Source organism: Leucopleurus acutus, assembly GCF_964270905.1.
Source record: "Leucopleurus acutus genome assembly, chromosome: 13".
Classification (NCBI taxonomy): Eukaryota; Metazoa; Chordata; class Mammalia; order Artiodactyla; family Delphinidae; genus Leucopleurus; species Leucopleurus acutus.
Window position 1 is genome coordinate 70,856,153 of NC_139155.1, and position 20,088 is coordinate 70,876,240.

Below are 20,088 nucleotides of genomic sequence, written 5' to 3' on the forward strand. Positions count from 1 at the left end.
CCCCCCCTTATACTTCTCCCGATATTCTGCAAAGAATATGATTTACTTTTATTATCAGAAAATTAAAAATACAGGACTTCATTTCTCTCTGCACTGCAATCACCAATCCCCTGGTCCACCTGCTCAGTGCCTCGCATGGCAGCCTCATCGTCCCCATTCTACAGATGAGCAGGCTGAGCCTCAGGAAGGTTAAGTCACTTGCCCAGGGACATGCACCCAAGACATGACAGGCTAGAGTGGACCCAGGTCTCCTGACCCCAGCCCACAGCTATTTTCCCCTTTGCCTCTATTTGCTCCTGCTTCATCCAAGGATGACTGTGTCTCCAGAGCTGGGGGGAGTCTTCCCAGAAAGCAAGGTTATGAGGAACTGCCATTGTTTCATTCAAATTGTCCAAGGGTCACTTGCCTGGGAGAAAGGAGGCTATGGGGGAAAGTAAAGGCCCCGTGCCTTGTGTCCTGGCAAGAGCTCCGAGGCCATATTGGCATGGAGTGAGCATGAGCAGGAAGCGTTCAGTCCCATTTTGGGAAAGAGTTGGGGCACCCCTTAGAAAACGCCAAGTGGTACATCAGATTCTCTTATTTAAGACTGAAAAAGAGCCCAACCTCCAGCTGTAAGGGGACTAAGGAGAAGGTAGTTGTCACTAGACAATGTCCTTTCTTCATAATCATCCTGCAAAGTGTTTTATTTTAATGATGTGGTGATAGACACAGAGAGACTCATCAAAGATCCCAAAGTCACCCAGCTAGACAGTGACACGTAGGTTCAAGCTCAGGCCTGCCTGTTTCCAAAGGGTCAGGAAACACCTCATGACTCCTCCTGTCCTTTTCTTTGCCTGTGGCAGGCATGCCTAATCGATCACTGCACAGACCCAGGCAATGTGGGGCCTGAGTCCTTTCTCTGAACCACCAAGCTAAGTGCTTCACCGCAGTACTGCCCTGTGCTCCATCCACCAGCATCAACTGGAACTCCCAACTCTGCCACACTTCAAATGATCTCAATCCTCCTGGAAATGCCTCCTGAATCCGCAGAGAAGACACTTATATAAGTTGGTTGCAGGTGTGGGGGGGCTGGTATTTCTGGTATTTCTCCTTGAATATTGATGAGTGCTCTATGAAACGGAGGGAAGCTGAAGCCCAACCACACTTAGGGAGGGACCCTGGCTGGTAGGGAGGGACCCTGGCTGGTGGGGAGGGGGAGATGCAAACTACCAACAACATGGGAACAGCAGGAAAAGCTCTGGCTTTAGGATGAGATGAACCCTGAGGCACTATGTGAATTTTGAAGAATTACGAACCCTTCCTTACTTTCAGTTCCTCATCTGTTAAAATGACAGTGTTATTCTGCAACAAACGGTATTGCAAGGAACAAGTGAAATAATGTAAAACTGCGTATATCTGGTATACCTAATACTGTGGCACGCACTTGATACATAACAAAGGTTCCCATTTCCTTCTTTCAAAGTAAAGACTCCGAAAACATGAAACCTGCAGGGACTGTATAGTGAGGATAGCCTCGTTTCTCAGAAAATGAATTCTATGAACCTGATACTTTTCTGTTGAAGCCAGAAGGATTTAATGCAATACCTCCAAGGAGCCTGTATCAGTCAGGAAAATAGAAATCACTCTAGATCATTCAGCCAAAGGAATTTAATATAGGGAATTGGTTTTTCAGGTGATGGAAAAGATGAGAAGCCAGAAGAGATTAACAACTACAGGAAGGCACTGCCAACCTAGGGCTGGAAGGAAACGCCAAAAAGTTGGGCCATCCAACGGGCAACAGCAGGGCTGCCCAGTGGGAGCTGCAGTCAGGGAGGAGGGTCCCAAATGGGATCCGGAATTACAGAGGCTGGGCTGCAGTCAGGGACGCCCCCCACCCCCGACCCCAAGGCAGTGCGAGAGAGGGAGAAATACACTGGTTCTTCTACTCCTCCTGTCTTTCAACTGTCCCTCACTGCCATTCACTTACCAGAAGGTAAGCTCTTAAAACTGTTTAGGGCACAGCAGAGAAACGGTGGGAGCGAATCTGAGAGCAAACAGGAGAATTCCTGGTACAGAGCACAGAGGCATCTGGGCTATAGCCAGGCTTCATTATTAAAAACAGATGAGGGTGTTTTCAGTCTGTAAAAATTCATCCAACTGGACACTTCTAAGATTTGCACACTCTTCTAGTTGTATATTTCAAGGAAAACATTACAATAAATCCAGAATTAACGACTGTCAAGTGTTACAACCAAATGCTGGATTACAACCCCCAGTCTGGATTAGTTATTTATTGCTACGTAACGAATTGCCTCAACAGCTAGTCACTTTGAAATATCAAATGGCCTTCTCGCTCATGGTTTTCTGTGGGTCAGGAATTCAGAGGCGGCTTAGCTGTGTGGTTCTGGCTCATGGTCTATGGTAGGATGAATAAGGCCCCCAAAGATGTCCACGTCCTAATCCCCGGAACATGTGAATATGTTCACTTAGATGGCAAAAGGAATTTTGCAGATGTGACTAAATTAAAAATCTTAAGATGAGTGTTTATCCTGGAGTATGTGGATAAGCTGGGTGGCCCCTAAATGTAATCGTAAGGGTCCTTATAAAAGGGAGGTGAGAGGGTCAGTGGGGAAGAAAACAGTGCTGTGATGATGGAATCATGGATAGGAGTGATGCAGCCAGAAGCCAAGAAATGCTGGCTGCCTCTAGAAGCTGGAAGATGCAAGGAATGGATCACCCCCGGGGCCTCCAGAAGGAGCCAGCCAGCCTTTCACCTTGATTTTAACCCCTTAAGACTCATTTTGGACTTCCGACCTTCATAACTATCAGAGCATAAACTGTGTTATTTTAAAGTTACTATGTTTGTGGTAATTTGCTGCAACAGCAATGGGAAACCTGCACAGGATTTGTCACGATGTCACAGTGAAGATGTTAGCCAGGGCTATGGTTGTCTAAAGGCCGCCCTGAAGCTGGAGAGTCCTTTTTAGAAAGCTCACCGACATGGCTATCGGCTGGAGGCCTTAGTTCCCTGCCACGAGGGCCGCCACTGAGCTGCTTGAGTGTCCTCATGACATGGTGGCTGGCTTTACCGGAGCAAGTGATCCAAGGGAGAGCAAGGCAAACGCCAAAGACCTTTTATAACCTAGCCTCCAAATGACATACCACTGCTCCTGACCATCTATTGGTCACACAGACCAACTCCGATACAGTACGGAGGAGGCTACAGAGGGGTGTGAAGGCAGAGATGGGGACCGCTGAGAACCATCTTGGAGGCTGGCCCCCACAGTAACACTGACACTTCTTCACCCACAGGCCCCAGCTCCAGTGACTCCCTCACCCACAAAGGAAAACCCTGTAGGAACCCTGAGCTGCTTCTTGTTTCTTGGAGCACATCTGTTTATAGGTTGTACAATGTCCCCCCCAAAGATATGTTGAAATCCTAATCCCCGGCAGTTCAGAATGCAACTGTATTTGGAGTCAGGGTCTTTACAGAGGCAATCAAGTTAAAACAAGGTCATGAGAGAGGGACCTAATCCAACATGACCGGTGCTCTTATGAGAAGAGGGAAATTTGGAAATGACGACAGTCATGCACAGAGGGAAGATGATGCGAAGCCATAGAGGGAGAGCGCCGCGTGGAGACGAAAGATGCACGAGTTGCACCTATAATCTAAAGAACATCAGAGACTGCCGGCAAACCACCAGGAGAGAGGCATGGGGCAGTTTCTTCTCTAGCGCCTTCAGGGGAGCGAGGCCCTGCGGACGACATCTTGATTTCAGATTTCTAGTCTCCAGGATGTGAGACAATGCGTTGCTGTTTTACCGAGCTACCCGGTTTGTGGTGCTTGGTTACAGCAGCCCGAGCAAACTAATATAACATCGTGTGATCTTTTATTTTTCTTTTATACATCATTACCTTTCTTTTCTGGTTCTAATAGGGTTCATTACACAGAATTTAGAAAATAGAGTTGCCAAAGGAAAAAAACATTAAAAATTGCCCTTCAGTCTGTTACCTCGGGGACAGCCCCTCTTGATGACTATGTTGGTGTGTCTCCATCCTGTGTTCACTTCTTCATGTGTGTATAGACACATCTATTGGACATGCACTGGGGCAAAAGAGTTTTATAGGAAAGGTAGAATGGAGTTAGCCAGGCGGACAAGCAGGGGACCGTGGCGCCCCTGCCCTGCCAGGACTCTCCGGTATCTCCAGGCAGAAGAACGCGTGGGGCTCCAGGCGCCTGCTTGCTAGCTTTCATTTCCCTTCTCATTTTTTCAAGCTGATTGTTTTTAAATGCCCCCAGCTACTACCTGAGGGCCTTTATCGCTTTCTGGAAAGTTAATATTTTAGGTAACTTGGGCTGTTCTAGATGATAAAGAGCCGGCCTGCAGAAAGTCTCAGATATATTTGCTATGCACGTCCACGCATCACGTAAACATCTGTGGACACACATACCATATACCAGGGGCCCAAAGTGAGGCTCAGGGCAGGAAGCCACCTGGCCAAGGTTGCTGGGGCCACTGGGTGGCAGAAGCAGAACTGGAGTCTTTCCTACCCAGCTCATCTCTCTGTCAGCAAGTGTGTGCCTCTCTCCTTTCTCTGTTCTCACACTTCGGATGAGCCATTTTTGCCTAAACCCTGGCTCCAGCTACTCAAGTCCTAACAGTGCCACGGGCTGGGGCTACAGTTATGAGAAGGGGGCTCTGAACTTGATTCTTGTGGTCCCAAGAATTTCTCCTGATGGGTGGCGAGTGGCAGAAGGCACAGCCTCCTTGGAAGGGCATGAGACCCTCAAACACAGAAGGGGAATGTGGCTGAGGGTTTGCAAATAAAACTTTAAAAAAACCTCTCTAAGGTTCCTTACAGCTCTAACTACTCAGAGCTTGTAGCCCTCCCAGCCCTAGAACCGCCCCAACCTGTGACTACTGCTGCAGCATCTTCAGAAAGGGACAAAGAACTGTCACCGGAGTGCAACTCTCTCAAGGTTGGCACCCGCAGGGCCCTCACAAAACCTCCAGCTGCAGAAAGACATCCTGACCTGGCGTGAATCCAAACACCCCACTCCCCACTTCCCAGAGCTGCCCACCCAACTGCTTCCTACAAAAAGGAAAAAAGGCATTTCATTTTTTTCTGCTCCAGTGCAAATATGACATATCTGTGCCACCTGATTTTCCTGACAAATAATTATATCAACGTAATTAAGCCTCAAATGCGGAAACTCTCTGTACCATGTACACCGACACCACACTTCCCTCATCAGAGGGCCGTTGCTCCAGGCAGTAATTATCAAGCCACCTTTGACATGTCTTATTTCAATTTAAATGGAAATGAAGCTCATAGATCTTCCCAGCCCACGATCCCACATGACTGCAGAAATAGAGACACTATTGAAACTTTGAACTTTGAATTACTGAACTTTTGAACCGGACTCTGAAACTTCTCAAGGGGCCTCAGGTTTTGCATCCGAAGAAGTTAAAGTGAGAGAACAACTTATTCCTATGTACCCCTGGTCCCTTCTCTGATCCTCAAGTACAGTATCTCATATCAACACAGTGGGCTTATCTCTTGCCTCTTTCCCCAGCTCTCCATCCCCTGTAAATTTAGTCTTCATCACCAGCTCCTGAGGGTTCTCATCGTCTTGGTCCTCCTCTTCAATCCAGCCCCTTCTCCAATCCACCTTCCATACAGCATGCAAGGGAGAATCTTTTTAATCCAATTGAGTCCTCTCCTGCTTAAGAGACTTCAGTGCCTCTTCACCTCCCCAAGTCCAGACTGTGCAGTTGAGCCTATCAAGGCTTTCACAGTCTTTCTTCCAACTCACCTTCCAAGGTTCCTCTCCTTCCATGGCCAACAGTGCACCCACACATCAGTAATTCCCACAGTGCTCAAACATGCCATGTCCTTTCATGCCTCTGTGCCTTTGGACCTACCATTCCTCCACCTGGAGTGCTCTTCTCTACTCTGACAAGTGAACTCCTATTCATCCCTCAAGACCCATTCCACAGCCACTTCTTCTGGGATGGCCTCTCTGGCTCCCCTGGGTAGAATCAGCCACTTTCATCTCTGTGTTTGGGGACAAGTCACTGAGTTATGCATACACCTCCGTCAGATTGTAATTAATTTCCAATTTCTAATTTCCTGCTATACTGAGCTCCTTATGAGTAGGGCTATACTCAGCCTAATATCCCAAATGCCTAATGCAGTAGCTAGAACTTAGAAGTCACCCCATAAATACTCAGCTTTCAATTCTCCCAGCTCTACATTCACGGTGGGGGCCGTAGGCAGCGGGTCTGACCACCACAGGTCTTCAACTCACACAGACATGGGCTTGCAACCCAGCTCCACCACTTGCGGCATGACTGTGAGCAAGCCTGTCACCCACCTCCCTGACCCTCAGTCTCCTCACCTGTAAAGTGGGAGTACTGACAGCATCACTGTGCTGTGGGACTAGCTGAGGATTCACGGGTGGAAGGTGCTTGAAATGTCGGATAAAACACAGCAAGTTTTATGCTCGATAAACATCAGCGCTCTTTCCTGCTCTCAGAACTACTGGGTGACACCCTGTGAAACACAGCAAGTTTGGGGGGTTCTCTTCTCCCCCATTCAATTTCTCCTGGCCCTCCCACACGCCTCATTTAGGCATCTGGTGACCTCAGTCTCACACCCCACTGGCCACACCATTTTAATGCCCCAAACATGGTCCCCCACATCCTTCTGGTCCCCTCTCCACCAGAACACGTTCACATTTTGTCCCACTCCACCACTGCCAGGTCCCAGGTCACGCAAACATGCCCCCACATCAGATAAAATCCTGACTGCCAATGTGCCGACCCCCCAGGGCAGGTTAGGTCTCATCCCTGCCAGCATCCGTATGTGTCCAGAGCGTCCCAGGAGAGACGTGGCAAGAGACTGCAGACACTGCCCACAGATACAGGAGTCGGAAAACGGCCCCTGAATAAAGTCACCCAAGCCAGCAGTGACCAAAGTGACCACATCCCAGCAGCTATGCCAGGTAGGCACAGCCAGCGCGAGTCAGCACAGGGGTGGGGTGGAGACCCACACCAGACTCAAGACCTGGCAACGAGCCCCACATCCGCACTGGCTCCCCAGGCACCAACGCGCACACCCTCGAGTCTGTCCCCTCAACTCCATCAATATCAGTTCCCTCCCGATCTTCAACACAGAATACTGAGGCTCGAGTCACATTCAGGTGCTTTGTAAACTGACGAGCTGAGCGCACGTGAGACATTACTTATCACACTGCTTCTTCCCTCTTCACATCTCCTTCTTTTTTCAGACACATCTGATGGCCTCATCACAACTAAAGCCCTGGCCGGCGTTCTCAACAAACCAAAGTACCATCACGGATGAACTCGGGTGAGCGGGGAAAGCAATCCCTCCCAGGTAAATCAACCCCCCTTAACGGTCTTGTATTATTAGATACGTTCCCCGCAAGAACTGATCAGGGAGAACAAGGACCGGAGAGAGATTGGTATTGGCGATCAAGGCCATCCTGGCTTTCCTTGTGCTTGGACCAGAGACAATGCCGTCTCGCTGAGAAACAGGTGAAGGAGCTACTGTCAGAGAAAACGGCGCGTGCGACACAAACAGCAAAAGACGCTGATAAGCAGCGGGTGGCCAGGCGTGATAACGACCAGAGATGAAGACCGTGACCTCTAGACTTGATTGGCTTCCATCTGTAGAGGCAAGAGGATGTTACAGAGACATGAACACCCTGGCCGCGTTTCAGACTTGGGGAAATCTCCACCCACCCATTGGGAAATGGACATTTTTGCTAGTTACGATTCTCACTTATTCATGCCGCTTTTGTGGGACGGTTTCAAATGCTAACTCCTCTAATTCATGGGCACTATGTGGCCTCTGGAGAGGGGTTCTGGATGGATTTTGATTTTCTGGACTGAAGAAGGTTGAGCTAAAAGGCAGGGTTTCTCAACTTCAGCATTACTGCCATTGGGGCCGCATGAGTCTTTGCTGGTGGGGGGAAGGGAGTGGTCCTGGGTGTTTCAGATGCTTAGCAGCAACCCCGGCCTCTAACTCACTAGGTATCAGCACCACCCCGCCCCGAAGTTGTGCGAACCAAAAATGTCTCCAGATATTGTAAGATATGATTACTTGAGTGGCAAAATCGACCCCAGGTAGGAGCCAAGCTAAAGGCATAATGGTAGGTGGGAGACATTAATTTAGAAGACACAGACTCTGGATCACACCGATATGAATCTGAATCCTGAACGAGCCACTTCCTGCTGTGTGACCTCATCTTACAAAACATAAACCTCCCCTTCCCGTGACTTCAGAGGCTCTGGAATAAGGAGAGGGCATCATGTAGGGCCAGCCACTCCCAGGGAGGTCCGTGTGCCAGCAGCGCCAGGACGCCGGTCACAAACGCGGGCTCTCCGGCCCTGTCCCAGCCCTGCGGACTCAGCTTCTGCCTTCGAACATCCCCGGGTGATCTGTATGCACTGATGCTTGAGAAACACCGTCACTGCGATTAAGAGCATAGGTTTTAGTGTCATGAGACTGATTCCATATCCCGGTGCCAATCTTTCTTAGCTATCCAGCCTTGGGCAAGTCACTTCACCTCTATGTAAGCCTCTTTAAAATGTGTAAAACAGAGATAAAAATACCACCTCGCTCCAAGGATTGGAAGTGCCCATTTAATGAGATGGGGCACGAGGTGGGCCTCAGCACGGACAGGCAGTACATGTCAGCTCCCGGGCTCCCAGCAGGAAGACTCAGAGATGCTGAAGGAAGCTCCCGCGGCGCACTTTTTTGATCCTCCCTTTGATGGAGTCTAGAATTACAACAGCCACGTGGCTGCTCGTGGTCCATTTAGTCCTTTACGGACCCAGCAGGAAGGAAAAGCAACCGCCAAGCGCTGCGCGCTCTCTCCCCGGCACATCTCAAGGTTACGGCCTGGTGGCACGTGCCTCGGGGAGGGACAGCCTCATCACATCCGCCCCGCAGCTGGACCCAGGGCTCTCCCGGGTCTGTCTGTCCTGCCCTCGCAGCCGCTCAGGGTCATCTCCTGATTCTCATCCAGAGGCTTGGCTCTGGGGAAGGCAGGCCTGGTTCCAACGGCTTCTCACTGGTTTCCCTCCGTTCAGAGACAGGCTCTCTGGCTTTCTCCCAGCGCCAGGGAGCATGTCAGCCACAGTCCCTCGAAGCTCTTTCCTCCCCTCATTCCCTCCCTGGAGGCCAGATGCTGTCCTGGGAGAGACATGGTCTGAACTAGGCAAAACCATCGTCAAAACAGCCCCATGTCCGAGTGGGGCCCCAGGAACCTCTAAAGTAGGTCTGTGAGTTTACAACGCAAATCCCAGCACCTGAGGAAACCCTGTCAACTTTTATGTTCCAAACAAGGCGCAAACTCTGGCTCCTGGGATCATATCTGGCCTGTGCCTGTTTTTGTAAATAAAGTTTTATTGGAACACAACTACACTCGTTTGTCTTGTCTACAGCTGCTTTCAGAGTTCAGAGGTTGAGACAGAGGGACTCTGTGGTCCACAAAGCTGAAAGTATTTACTACCTGGGCCCTGTTCTAAAATCCTGAGGTTCAGACTCCTCTGGTGGCGCAGTGGTTAAGAATCCTCCTGCCAATGCAGAGGACACGGGTTCGAGCACTGGTCTGGGAAGATCCCATGTGCCTCGGAGCAACTACGCCCGTGCGCCACAACTACTGAGCCTGCACTCTAGAGCCTGTGAGCCACAACTACTGAGCCCGTGTGCCACAACTACTGAAGCCCACGCACCACAATTACTGAAGCCTGTGTGGCTAGAGCTCGTGCTCCACAACAAGAGAAGCCACCGCAGTTAGAAGCCCGCGCACCGCAACAAAGAGTAACCTCACTCGCCACAGCTAGGGAAAGCCCGCAGGCAACAAGGAAGACCCAACGCAGCCAAAAAACAAAACCAAAAAATAGCAGGGTCTCAGTTTTTTTGCATATGCAAATGTCTCACCGCAGTAGATAGCTGAACCCTTCCTGGGTGTGTGGTTACTTTTGGGCCCCGCCCTGGAAGGGTTAAGAAGAAAGTGATTCTTCTTAAAGAATCAGAAGAAAGGAAGAAGAAGAAGAAAGGAAGTAGACGGTGTCACTGGGGGAAAAAGACACAGAAGCAAAACCACCAAATCACTGATACAAAGGCAGCGACCATAAGCAGACCATGTGATTAGGGTCTGGATGGGAGGAGCCCTGTGTCTCCCTTCTCGGCCTCCTGCTCCTCACCTGAAACAGAGTCAGGGTGAAGCGCCTACATCAGGGCTCTTCCTGTCTGTGTGGGTCACCTGAGGGTCTTGTTAAAATGCAGATCATGGGGCTTCCCTGGTGGCGCAGTGGTTGAGAGTCCGCCTGCTGATGCAGGGAACACAGGTTCGTGCCCCGGTCCGGGAAGATCCCACATGCCGCGGAGCGGCTGGGCCCGTGAGCCATGGCCGCTGAGCCTGCGTATCCGGAGGCTGTGCTCCGCAACGGGAGAGGCCACAACGGTGAGAGGCCGGCGTACCGCACACACACACACACAAAAATGCAGATCATGACTCAAAGGTGTGGGGTGGGGCCTGAGGTCCTACAGCCAAGGCTGCTGGTCTGAGAATGACATTTTGATTTGGAGGTAGGTCACGGGGACTTTGGGAGAAGTAAATGGCAGAATGTACAAACCACGTTTAGGCCTGGCACAAATGGTAGGCTGTTATAGAAATAATAATCATAACAGCCACAACAATGACAACAGTAATAAGTAAATATAAACTATACATAACCCAACTTAAAATCAACCTCCAGCTGACGTCCATAACAGAAACAATAAATATGTAAACCCACAGAGTCACAAAGCAGGGCTGTGTTTACCCTTCTCCTACAAAGAGCAATCTCCCCCCACCCCACCCCGGTCAAGTGGGTCTTAACTATTAGCATCATCACGCAAACGTCAGAACTATCCTGAAGACCTTGTCTAAAAATCGCACCAGTTAAAACACAGAGATAATATTAGCTTTGAAACACAGTGTCCTTGACCTGCAGACACAGTCTTCAATGTTGGCCTCACGTTAAACTACCCTCATTAGCTACTCATTCTAACAAGAGACGTGTGTACACAGGAACTTGATTTGTGTCCTTGTGATGGAGATGGGTGGGCTGAGCCAGGGGCAGCATCCTGGCGTGGGAGGGCCCTGGTAGAAACAGACAACAGAAGGACCATCCTTGGGAAACTCAGAGCTGCTAGACCTTCAAATGAGCTACAGAAATACTGGCATCACCAATCCTGTCCCCATAGAAGGTGCCAACAGGAAGGCTTCAGGCAGCCGTCTTTCATCAGGTTTACTCCCTCGTGATTTTTAGCAGGGGTGAGGAGGTGGGTACTAGGGAGAGTTACACTTTATTGACATTTAATATGTGCAAGACACTCCTCTAATATCCAGGTTACCTTAGAGCCCATTTTACAGATGAGGAAACTGAGACTCAAAGAAAGCAGGTGACTTGCCCTGTACACACAGTCTGGAAGGGCTAGAGCCATGATTTAAATCTAGTTCTGCTATGCATTCCCTACTCCGCTTTTCCTTCCAAAGGAGCTTAGAGCAGCAGCTGGCAAACCACAGCCTAGGGGCCAAATCTGGCCCACTGCCAGTCTGTCTTTGTAAATAAAGGTTTATTGGAACACACATGCTCATTCGTTGAGGTACGGTCTCTGGCTGCTTTTGTGCTACAGCAAAGTTGAGTAGTTGCGACAGACATAGTACGGCCTGCAAAGTCTAAACTGTATTTACTACCGGTCCTTTACATAAAACATTTGCTGATCCCTGGCATAGCACATTTCATTGCTACTGCGTACAACCTCGTGAGGTTTGGCCACCCTCTCAGAAGAAGTGAAAACCACCTTATTTCCTGAGTTCTTTTCCTTTTGTTTGCTGAGAAGTCACATCAGTCGTCTTTTTTCCCCCACCTGCAATTAGCCCATAAAGGCTGGATCCTGAAGGATTCCTCCTGGGTGTTTGCTTATAAGCCTCCTTCCAGCAGGACGCTGCATATCTAAACCACTGCCGAACTTTAATAACGGCATCGATTGCATCAGCTCCCACCAAAAGCGAACACGAAGCCTGGCTCGGCTGCCCAGCTGGGTGGATGTCAGTTGCGGACAGCTGCAAATTGCCTGAACAAGGACAGATGTAGCTTGTCTCTGCCTTTCTTCTTCCATGTGAAAACTTTTCGGGGTGAAGATTAGACTGCTCTTAGGGAAATGAATGTGTTGATTCTAATTATGTGAGCAGGCAGGCGGCAGAGGTGACATGCAGCAGGATGGGCGCCAGGTCATCTACCTGGAATGCAGCCAAGGCAAGACTGGGCGAAGAACAGAATTCCAGTGAAGCTGGTGCCCAGGACACTGAGCACAAAAGGAGGCATCTATGAACCCATGGGTCACAGGGGTGGGGGGACAGCACGTGGGGGACAGAATTCCCAGAACTGTCCAACTGGAAATGATTTAACCACTGCCTAGGCTTATACCTCTGCTCTAAAGCTCAGAGCTTGCCTGTTCTCGAGGGGGGCTCTTCTGTGCTCTCTGCTCTGGGTCTCACTCTCATGGTGATGCTGGTGGTGACGATGATGGTAGTGATGAGAATGAGGATGGTGATGGTGATGATGGTGAATGATGATGGCAATGGTGGTAGTGGTGATGATGCAGGTGACAGTGATGATGACTGCTTGGTCTGAACGTTGGCCCTCCACTCCATTCATATTTTGAAATCCTAACCTCCAAGGGGATGGTATTAGTAGGTGGGGCCTCTGGAAGTGACCAGGTCATGAGGATAGTGCCCTCGTGAATGGGATTAGAAGGCAGAGACAGTCCTAGACCCTTCCACTATGTGAGGACACAGCAAGAAGGTACCAGCTATGAACCAGGCAGAGAACCCTCGCCAAAATGCGACCATGCTGGTGCCTTGACCTTGGACTTCCCAACCTCCAGAACCGTGAGTGGTAAATTTCTGTTGTTCATAAGCCACCCGGTCTATGGTGTTTTGTTATGGCAGCCTGAACAAATTAAGGCAGTGGTAACGATGAGGATGTGACAGTGAGTTTGCTTTATGCCCTGTGATAAGCATTTAAATGCATCATTTCATTAAATCTGCCTTGAAATGATGTGATGGAGTTGCAATGACTATCCTTATTTTATAAGATAACAGAGACACAGAAGGTGAGCATCTTGACCAAAGGCACACAGTAGGGAAGTGACGGCACTGAGATTTGCACCTCGTCTCCTGACTCCTAGTCCTCTGCCACTTCTGTCAAGCTCCTACTTCGTTTGGCGTGCATTTTTTATGCCTCCTATGTGCCAAACGATGTTTGAGGGCAAAAGTAAGCAAATTTTTTTTTTCTGATAAACTCCGTTTGCTTAAGCCAGTTCGAGGTTTGTCACTTACAACCAAAAGAGCTGTAATTTAGACCACTTCACTCATCCATTTCTATTTCTACATGCTTGCAATTCCAAATCAGCCAATTCTCCCCCAAAAAACATTTTCTTTACCATTGCTTGGTCTGTCCTCAAGTTCTGAGGTCTCCATCTACTTTCTCATTGTTTAAGTTCAGCCACAAAAGACAAAAAAAGAAAAAGGGCACCAGAAAGAGATGAATTGCTTTTCAAACCAAATTATAGCTGGAAATGAATTTAAAACATTAAGAGTCTGATCTGGGGCTCCCTGGGACCACTACCGCCTGAAGATGTCCAACTGGGACAATGATTGTGCTTTCAGTTGTGAAGATTAACCTTCCCAAGCCTCTCTGACATGCAGTTAAGTGCGGCTTAATCTCATCTAAACAATTCCAATTGGATTTATTTTAATAATTTAATGTACACCTGCACCGCTCAATGTCTCCTCCCACTTTTTTTTTTTTTTTAAGTAACTTTGGGAGGTTAAGTTACTCTAATTTCCACAAGTCTAAGGTGACGAAAGTTCAACTGATGAAGTCTCTGGGGACAAGACTGGTATTTGCTCTTCTGTTTGCCACCTCCAGACTCCACCCGCTATTTGTAATTGGTATTAGCATCTTTCAATTCTGATTAATTACTGGAGCATCTGTTTCCATTTGTGGCACTTTCACTTGTGGCAGAAACAAAGCCACAAGTCAAGGAGTAATAGACCCAATTATTCCTAGGTAGGCTTTTGTTAATAGATTTTATTATCTAGATCTCTCATCTCAGAGGCAGACGCAAAGAAACTCATTTCATTAGATGATAACACCTCTTGAATTGAGACAAGCACATTCACCACCTGGGATCAGGAGAGCTTGGAAAAATTCCATTTCAGAAATATGTGTGGGGCTGGCAACACCCGGTTCTAAGTCCCTTTTAGGACCAAGTTTCTTTCGTATCGAAACCTTTGTGGGGAGACAAGCAGAGGAGCCCACAGTGCCTGGAAGTGGGGATGATACAAAGGCCCACGTTCTCCCCTGCCAGCTGAGAGCACAGGAGGCCGTGACTAGTGGGGAGGGAAGCAGTGTGTGAACAGGGAGTTTATAAACGTATTGGGCCATTTTGGATCACACTGAGATAACGGGACAGTAATTAGGAGAGCTATCTCCCTGTCAAGAGAGCTATAAAAGGTGTTATTTATACCCTGCTCATGGCCCCAAATGCCCTCCACATGGAATGCCTTTTTAAATACTTCAGTTCTCAGCCAAAATACTTCATCATTATGCTCTGAAGTTCAAAGACACTGGCGGGAGAAAAACACTGAGAGCTTTTTAAAATGAAACCCTTAATTCTGGGTCTGGTGGACATACCTCCGGGCGGGGGGGGCAGGTGGTGGGAGGGGTCTGTGTTCTGACCTAGAGTTTGAAAACATGGGTCTTTGGGCGGCCAAAAAACAAAACAAACCAAAAGCAAAAACAAACATGAAAACTAAACAGAATCTGGCTTTGGGCTTCCTGAAGCCCTTACCAGCTACGGCCAGATTCTCGGAAGACAGGAGAAAGAGAACCAGAGGGGAAGACGCAGCAGCCCGCACGCCTGCAGGGACAGTTATGTGACAGGCAGAGCGAGAAGCATGGCGTGGATTACTCGCTTCAGTCTCTCTAAGTAGGTCTGATCACACCCATTTCATACATGAGGTGAAAGAACGTCCTCCTCAAGAGGACAGAGTTCTCATAGTGAAATAATCTGGCTTAAAAAGAGACAGTCAGTGAGCGATGAGATTGGATGTGAGAGCCTTCGGACTCCACGCTTCTGCTGCTTCTACTCCGAACCAGGGCAGGGCGACCCCACCCCAAGGAGACTCCCACAGACTGGCAAGAGCTGATTGCTGCGTTTTCAGGAATTTTGCGAGCCAGCTGTTACACAAATACGTATTATTAAAAATGGAATGTCAACTTACAATTAAATAAATCACATTAAAGACAAAGGTAACACATACTCAAAACACACCGCTTCCTAATTTTACTAACATTCTGCCCATGCTTTTGAAGTTGTTTTTGTCCACCACGTCTGTCCAGTGGAGATGCCATGTAACAGTACTGCTGGGCGTGGCTTCCTAACATCGTTAGCTGGAAACCAGCCCCGGGGGGAAGATTTACACCACAGAGACTGGAAAACGCTACAGACCAACTGGGATTCCAGCTCGGCTGGAGAGCCGGCTGTTAACCCTCTGCCAGAACACCGCCGCCCCAAGCTCTTCTCCTGGCGATCGAGCAGAGTCTTCCCAGATCCCAGTTCAAAGTGAGCCTCTCCATTGCATCCATGGGAGGCTTTCTCCTCACAGGAAAGTTCACCAACACAGAAGGGAGACATCCCCTCGTCTCTTTTAGGCCTCACATTGTTTTCATTTTTCCCCCCGAAAGTGGAAAATATACCCCAGAGTAACACCAAATAAATAATTCATGAACCATATATAATTGATGCTAGGTTTAAAAGAAGCAGAGCCACGAGTGGTTGTCTATTAACTATTTATGACTGCTCGGGCTGCTGACAAGCCAGGCTTGGTGCGCAGGTCTCACCCATGCTCCCATGTTTTATTTAAACATTATTAAAAGCACACAGCCTGCAGCGAGGCCTTCCGTTCCACTGAGAATTAGACTCTGCTGCGAAGTCACCTCTGGGTCTAGGAAAGGTTAGGACTGGCTTTTGCTGGAACGGCTACTGTCTTTTTCCTTCGTGTGGAGGGTGTTAGGCTGCCTCTTCCGCCCACCCTTGAATTTTTCTCTTTTGATGTGACCCCCACTCCTGTTTTTCTGTGACCTGGGGCACATCACATCACCCCTCTGCCCTGAGTCTCAGTTTGACCATCCGTAAAATGGGGAGTATCAAAGGCGTTTACCTTAAGGGTTACTGTGAGGATGAGATCAGAGCAGTGATTATTAATAGGGTGACTTTGCTCCCCAGGGTATATCTGGCAAGGTCTGAAGGTTTTTTTTTTTTTGGTCACACATCTGCCTTTATTGTGAGCAGCCGATGGGACACTTCCGGCATAGTAAAAAAAAAAAAAAAATCAATTTATAAAAGCAGGGATTCAGTGAAGCCGCTTGGTTGGAAGCCTTGGGAGCTCATACGCAGATGCCGACCCAGGGCAGCAGGAAGAGACTCCAAAGCCCATGAAGAGGGAGGCCACTAAAGCGATGAGGAGCTCTTTGTAGATACCCCGAGTGGGCGTGGTGGAGGTGACCTCCTAAGGGAAGGGCCAGGCGGTGAAGAACAGGCCAATGGCCAACAGCACCACGGTCAGATGCGGACAGACAGCCGGGTTCACTGGCTGCTGTATCTGCTCATGTCCCCAAGCTCCGTTCCGCCGGGCCCAGGGTAATCCACCACTCCGCCACCGGGGGAGATAGTTTGGATTGTGAAGACCTGGGTGGGGAGCTACTGCATCTGGTGCGTAGAGGCCAGAGGTGCTGCTAAACATTCAACACGGCACAGGACAGCCCCACGTCAGACAGTCATTCAGCCCAGAGGTCAACAATGCCGAGACTGAGAAGCCCTAGATTACAGCATCAAAGGCAGCATTAATTTTTATGACTCATTTTTTAAAAAGGTACTTGAATGAGGAAATACCACGTGTCTAAATCTTCTGAGGGAGAGAAGGGGCTTGAGCTGGTGAGATCTTGGTCCAGATTCTAACTCAGCCCCTTAACTGGGACTGTGACTTTGGAGAAGTTGCTTCAGTTCTCTGATCTCAATTTCTTTATTGGTGAAACAGGGATAGTTACCTCAGACAGAGAGGCTTAAAGGAGAGATCTCATGTAAAGTCCTTAACCCAATGCCCAGCACACAGTCAGCGGATAAAGCACTAGCTCTCATCAACTCTGCCGCAGCCATCGTGCATGTGGGATGGGATACAGCCGCAGAGCTGGCAGACTTGTGACGAAGTCTGAGTGGACCAAGAAAGAGTCATGGGGGGAGTGAAAAGAAAGGGGAAAGAAAACAAGGGAGCATCTATTAAGTGCCTACTGTGTGCTATCATCGGGCACTTTCACCTACACCATCTCATTTACTCCTCACGGCCTCCCAATGAGATCGGTTGTATTTTGCTCCCAATTCACCGATGGGGAAACTGAGGTTCTGCAGTGTTAACTCAGCCGCCCGAGGTCTCATACTTCAAGTCCAATGCTCTTTCCACCAGCCTGCAGTGAGCTGAGGTGTCCTCCCCAAAATCATATCCACTTGGAACCTCAGAATGTGACCTTTTTGGAAATAGGGTCTTTGCAGATGTAGTTAGTTAAGATGAGGTAATACTGGATTAGGGGAGCTTTAAATCCAAGGCCTGGTGTCCTTATGAGAAGAGAGGACACAGAGACAGGGCAGAGAAGAAGCCCATGTGAAGACGGAGGCAGAGATTAAAGTTATGTGGCCGTAGCCAAGGAACGCCCGGAGTCCCCAGAAGCTGGCAGAAGGAGGAAGGAGTCTCCCTTAGAGCCTTCCGAGGGAGTGGCCCCGCTGACACCCTGACTTCAGACTTCTGGCGCCCAGAACTGTGAGACAACACATCTTTATTGTTTTAAGACAACCAGCTTTCGGCAATCTGTTACAGCAGCTCTGAGAAGCTAATACACGCCCTCCTTCTTCCCAAGAGGAGCCAGAACGACTGTGTGAGGAAATGAGAGAGAAAGAGAGAAAGAAACCACATGTCCACACCCAGTCAAGTGAGAACTTGTCCAGCAAGAGAAGCAGCGGGAGAGAGCAGGTGGCAGTGGGGGGAAGGAGGGGTTTTGTAGCTGGCGGCCAGTGGGGGAGCTGCAAGGAGAAAGAAGGAAGAGAAGTAAGAAAGGCGGAGGTGAAGAGTCTGTGTTTACATCCCGATATGTGGGTTTATCTCTGCCTTTCTGGGGATCTGGACATGGCCCACCACACGGCAGGTGTGCCCTAGACGTTTGCTGAATGCAGGTCAGAGACGATGACGAGGCTGAGACGACCACGATCAGATGGCTGCTTGCGCAAAGCTGCTGGCCAACGCTGCACCCTCCATGCAATCTTCTCCATGTCTCCCGGTTCTACCAAACCACCTCCTCCTTTGCTCGCACATCCCATCCTGTACCAGAAGTATTTAGAGACACATGCATCTCCTCCTCTGGAACTTGAGGTCTCCAGACGCACAGTCCCTGGTCCATTCACGTCTGCATCTCCCATAACATCAGACACAGGGACGGGTACATGGTAGGACGCAAAGTAAAGTGTGTTGATCTGAAAGTTCCAATTTTTAAGATTATTTTTGAGCTGTTCTCTCAGAAGGTAAAACTTCAAAATGCTGTGGAAACTATTCATTCAGCAATTTCTGAGAATCTACCTGTGCCTAACCCTAAACTGGACACCAAAAGTCAAATAAAACCCACACCCCTCTCTCAGGTGCTCCCTGTCTAGGAAGATAAGAACACAAGCAATGACAATAACTCGTATGAACGGGGTGAGCACAAGGCGATGTGGGAACACAGAGGAGGTACGTAACTTAGTGACAGGTGGGGGTAACAGGGAGGGCTTCCTGGAGGTGAGCGCTGACCTGTTCCAGGCTGAGCAGGCGGGCAGAGGGATGCAGGAGAACAAAGGTGACGAGCCCAGAAATGACCTGGCGCTGGGGCCTGACACCTTTGTGCTTGAGTAGATCACGCGAGGTGACGAGAGGCAGACAAACAAAGGCAGAGGAGGCTACAGAGGCTAGATTTCTGCGAAGAAGTTGAGGCTTTGCTCTGGAGGCAGTGCAGAGCCATGGAAGATTTCTTAGCAGAAGAGCAACACAGTAAGATGTGTCCCTTCTAGAATGACTTTGGCAGGAAGGAGCCAGAGTGGAGGAACGGTGGGGAGCCAAGATACAAGGTAACTGTACAGGCCCAGACCAGAGGGGCTACAGATTAAAACAGAGACAGAGGACGCGGGGCTGGGACTGGAAAGGATGGATTTGAAAAATACCTCAGTAGGATAAAATCAGCAGGTGTGGCCATTCATCTGTATGACTCAGAGACAGATGGGCCACCGTGATTTCTAGCTTGGGTCACTGGGTGCTGAGCTAAGAGTGAGCAGAGGCACCATCTAAGGTTTTCAGGGGAAAGTTAAGACTGCAGAGAGTCAGGCCAAGGTGCTGAAGGGCAACCCGACAGGTGCAGCCGCCAAAGCCAGTGCATCTGGCTGAAAGCCGGCAGAGGGCAGGCCTTCCTGTCACCCTCAACTCTAACTCTCCCAACTGTCCTTGCCCGCCCTTGGTCACCCTGACCTGGGGCTGAGGTGGTTTCCCCGAGCTCTGTTAACTATTGAAAAACAACAGGATGTAAACCCACGGATAAGCTGTCTTGCCACCCCAGTGGAAAAGGGACTTGAATGACTTAGAGCCAGAATATTCTTTTCTCCATAATGGTTCCTGGAGTCGCCAGGAACAGTGCATTTACGAAAATTAATGGCCAAACCTCATTTTTCTGTTTTCTGGAAAGAGAAGTTCCATCGGCGGGTAACTGATCCTGATCTGGACATGCCGGTTCGCCAGCCCGCGGTATAAATCACTCACACGGAACAACCCGCGGCCCTTTAAACCAACACCAACAGTGACAGATGGGACAGGGTGGGACAGGCGGAAAGGAACACTGAGGGGAGATCCATCGATATCCTTCCCGCTTCTCACCAGGGCCCAGAGTG

General features: G+C 49.2%; 1 protein-coding gene and 1 pseudogene across 3 annotated transcripts in view; both read right to left on the reverse strand.

Moving 5' to 3' along the window:
- The window catches only part of MYO18B (myosin XVIIIB), a gene marked incomplete at both ends in the record, with an annotated part of 217,752 nt that overhangs the window by 36,118 nt on the left and 161,546 nt on the right, over positions 1-20,088 (reverse strand). The window lies entirely within an intron of this gene.
- Positions 16,521-16,743, reverse strand: LOC309971037 (dolichyl-diphosphooligosaccharide--protein glycosyltransferase subunit TMEM258-like; annotated as a pseudogene). Its single transcript has one exon. The product of its transcript is annotated as a dolichyl-diphosphooligosaccharide--protein glycosyltransferase subunit TMEM258-like (transcript).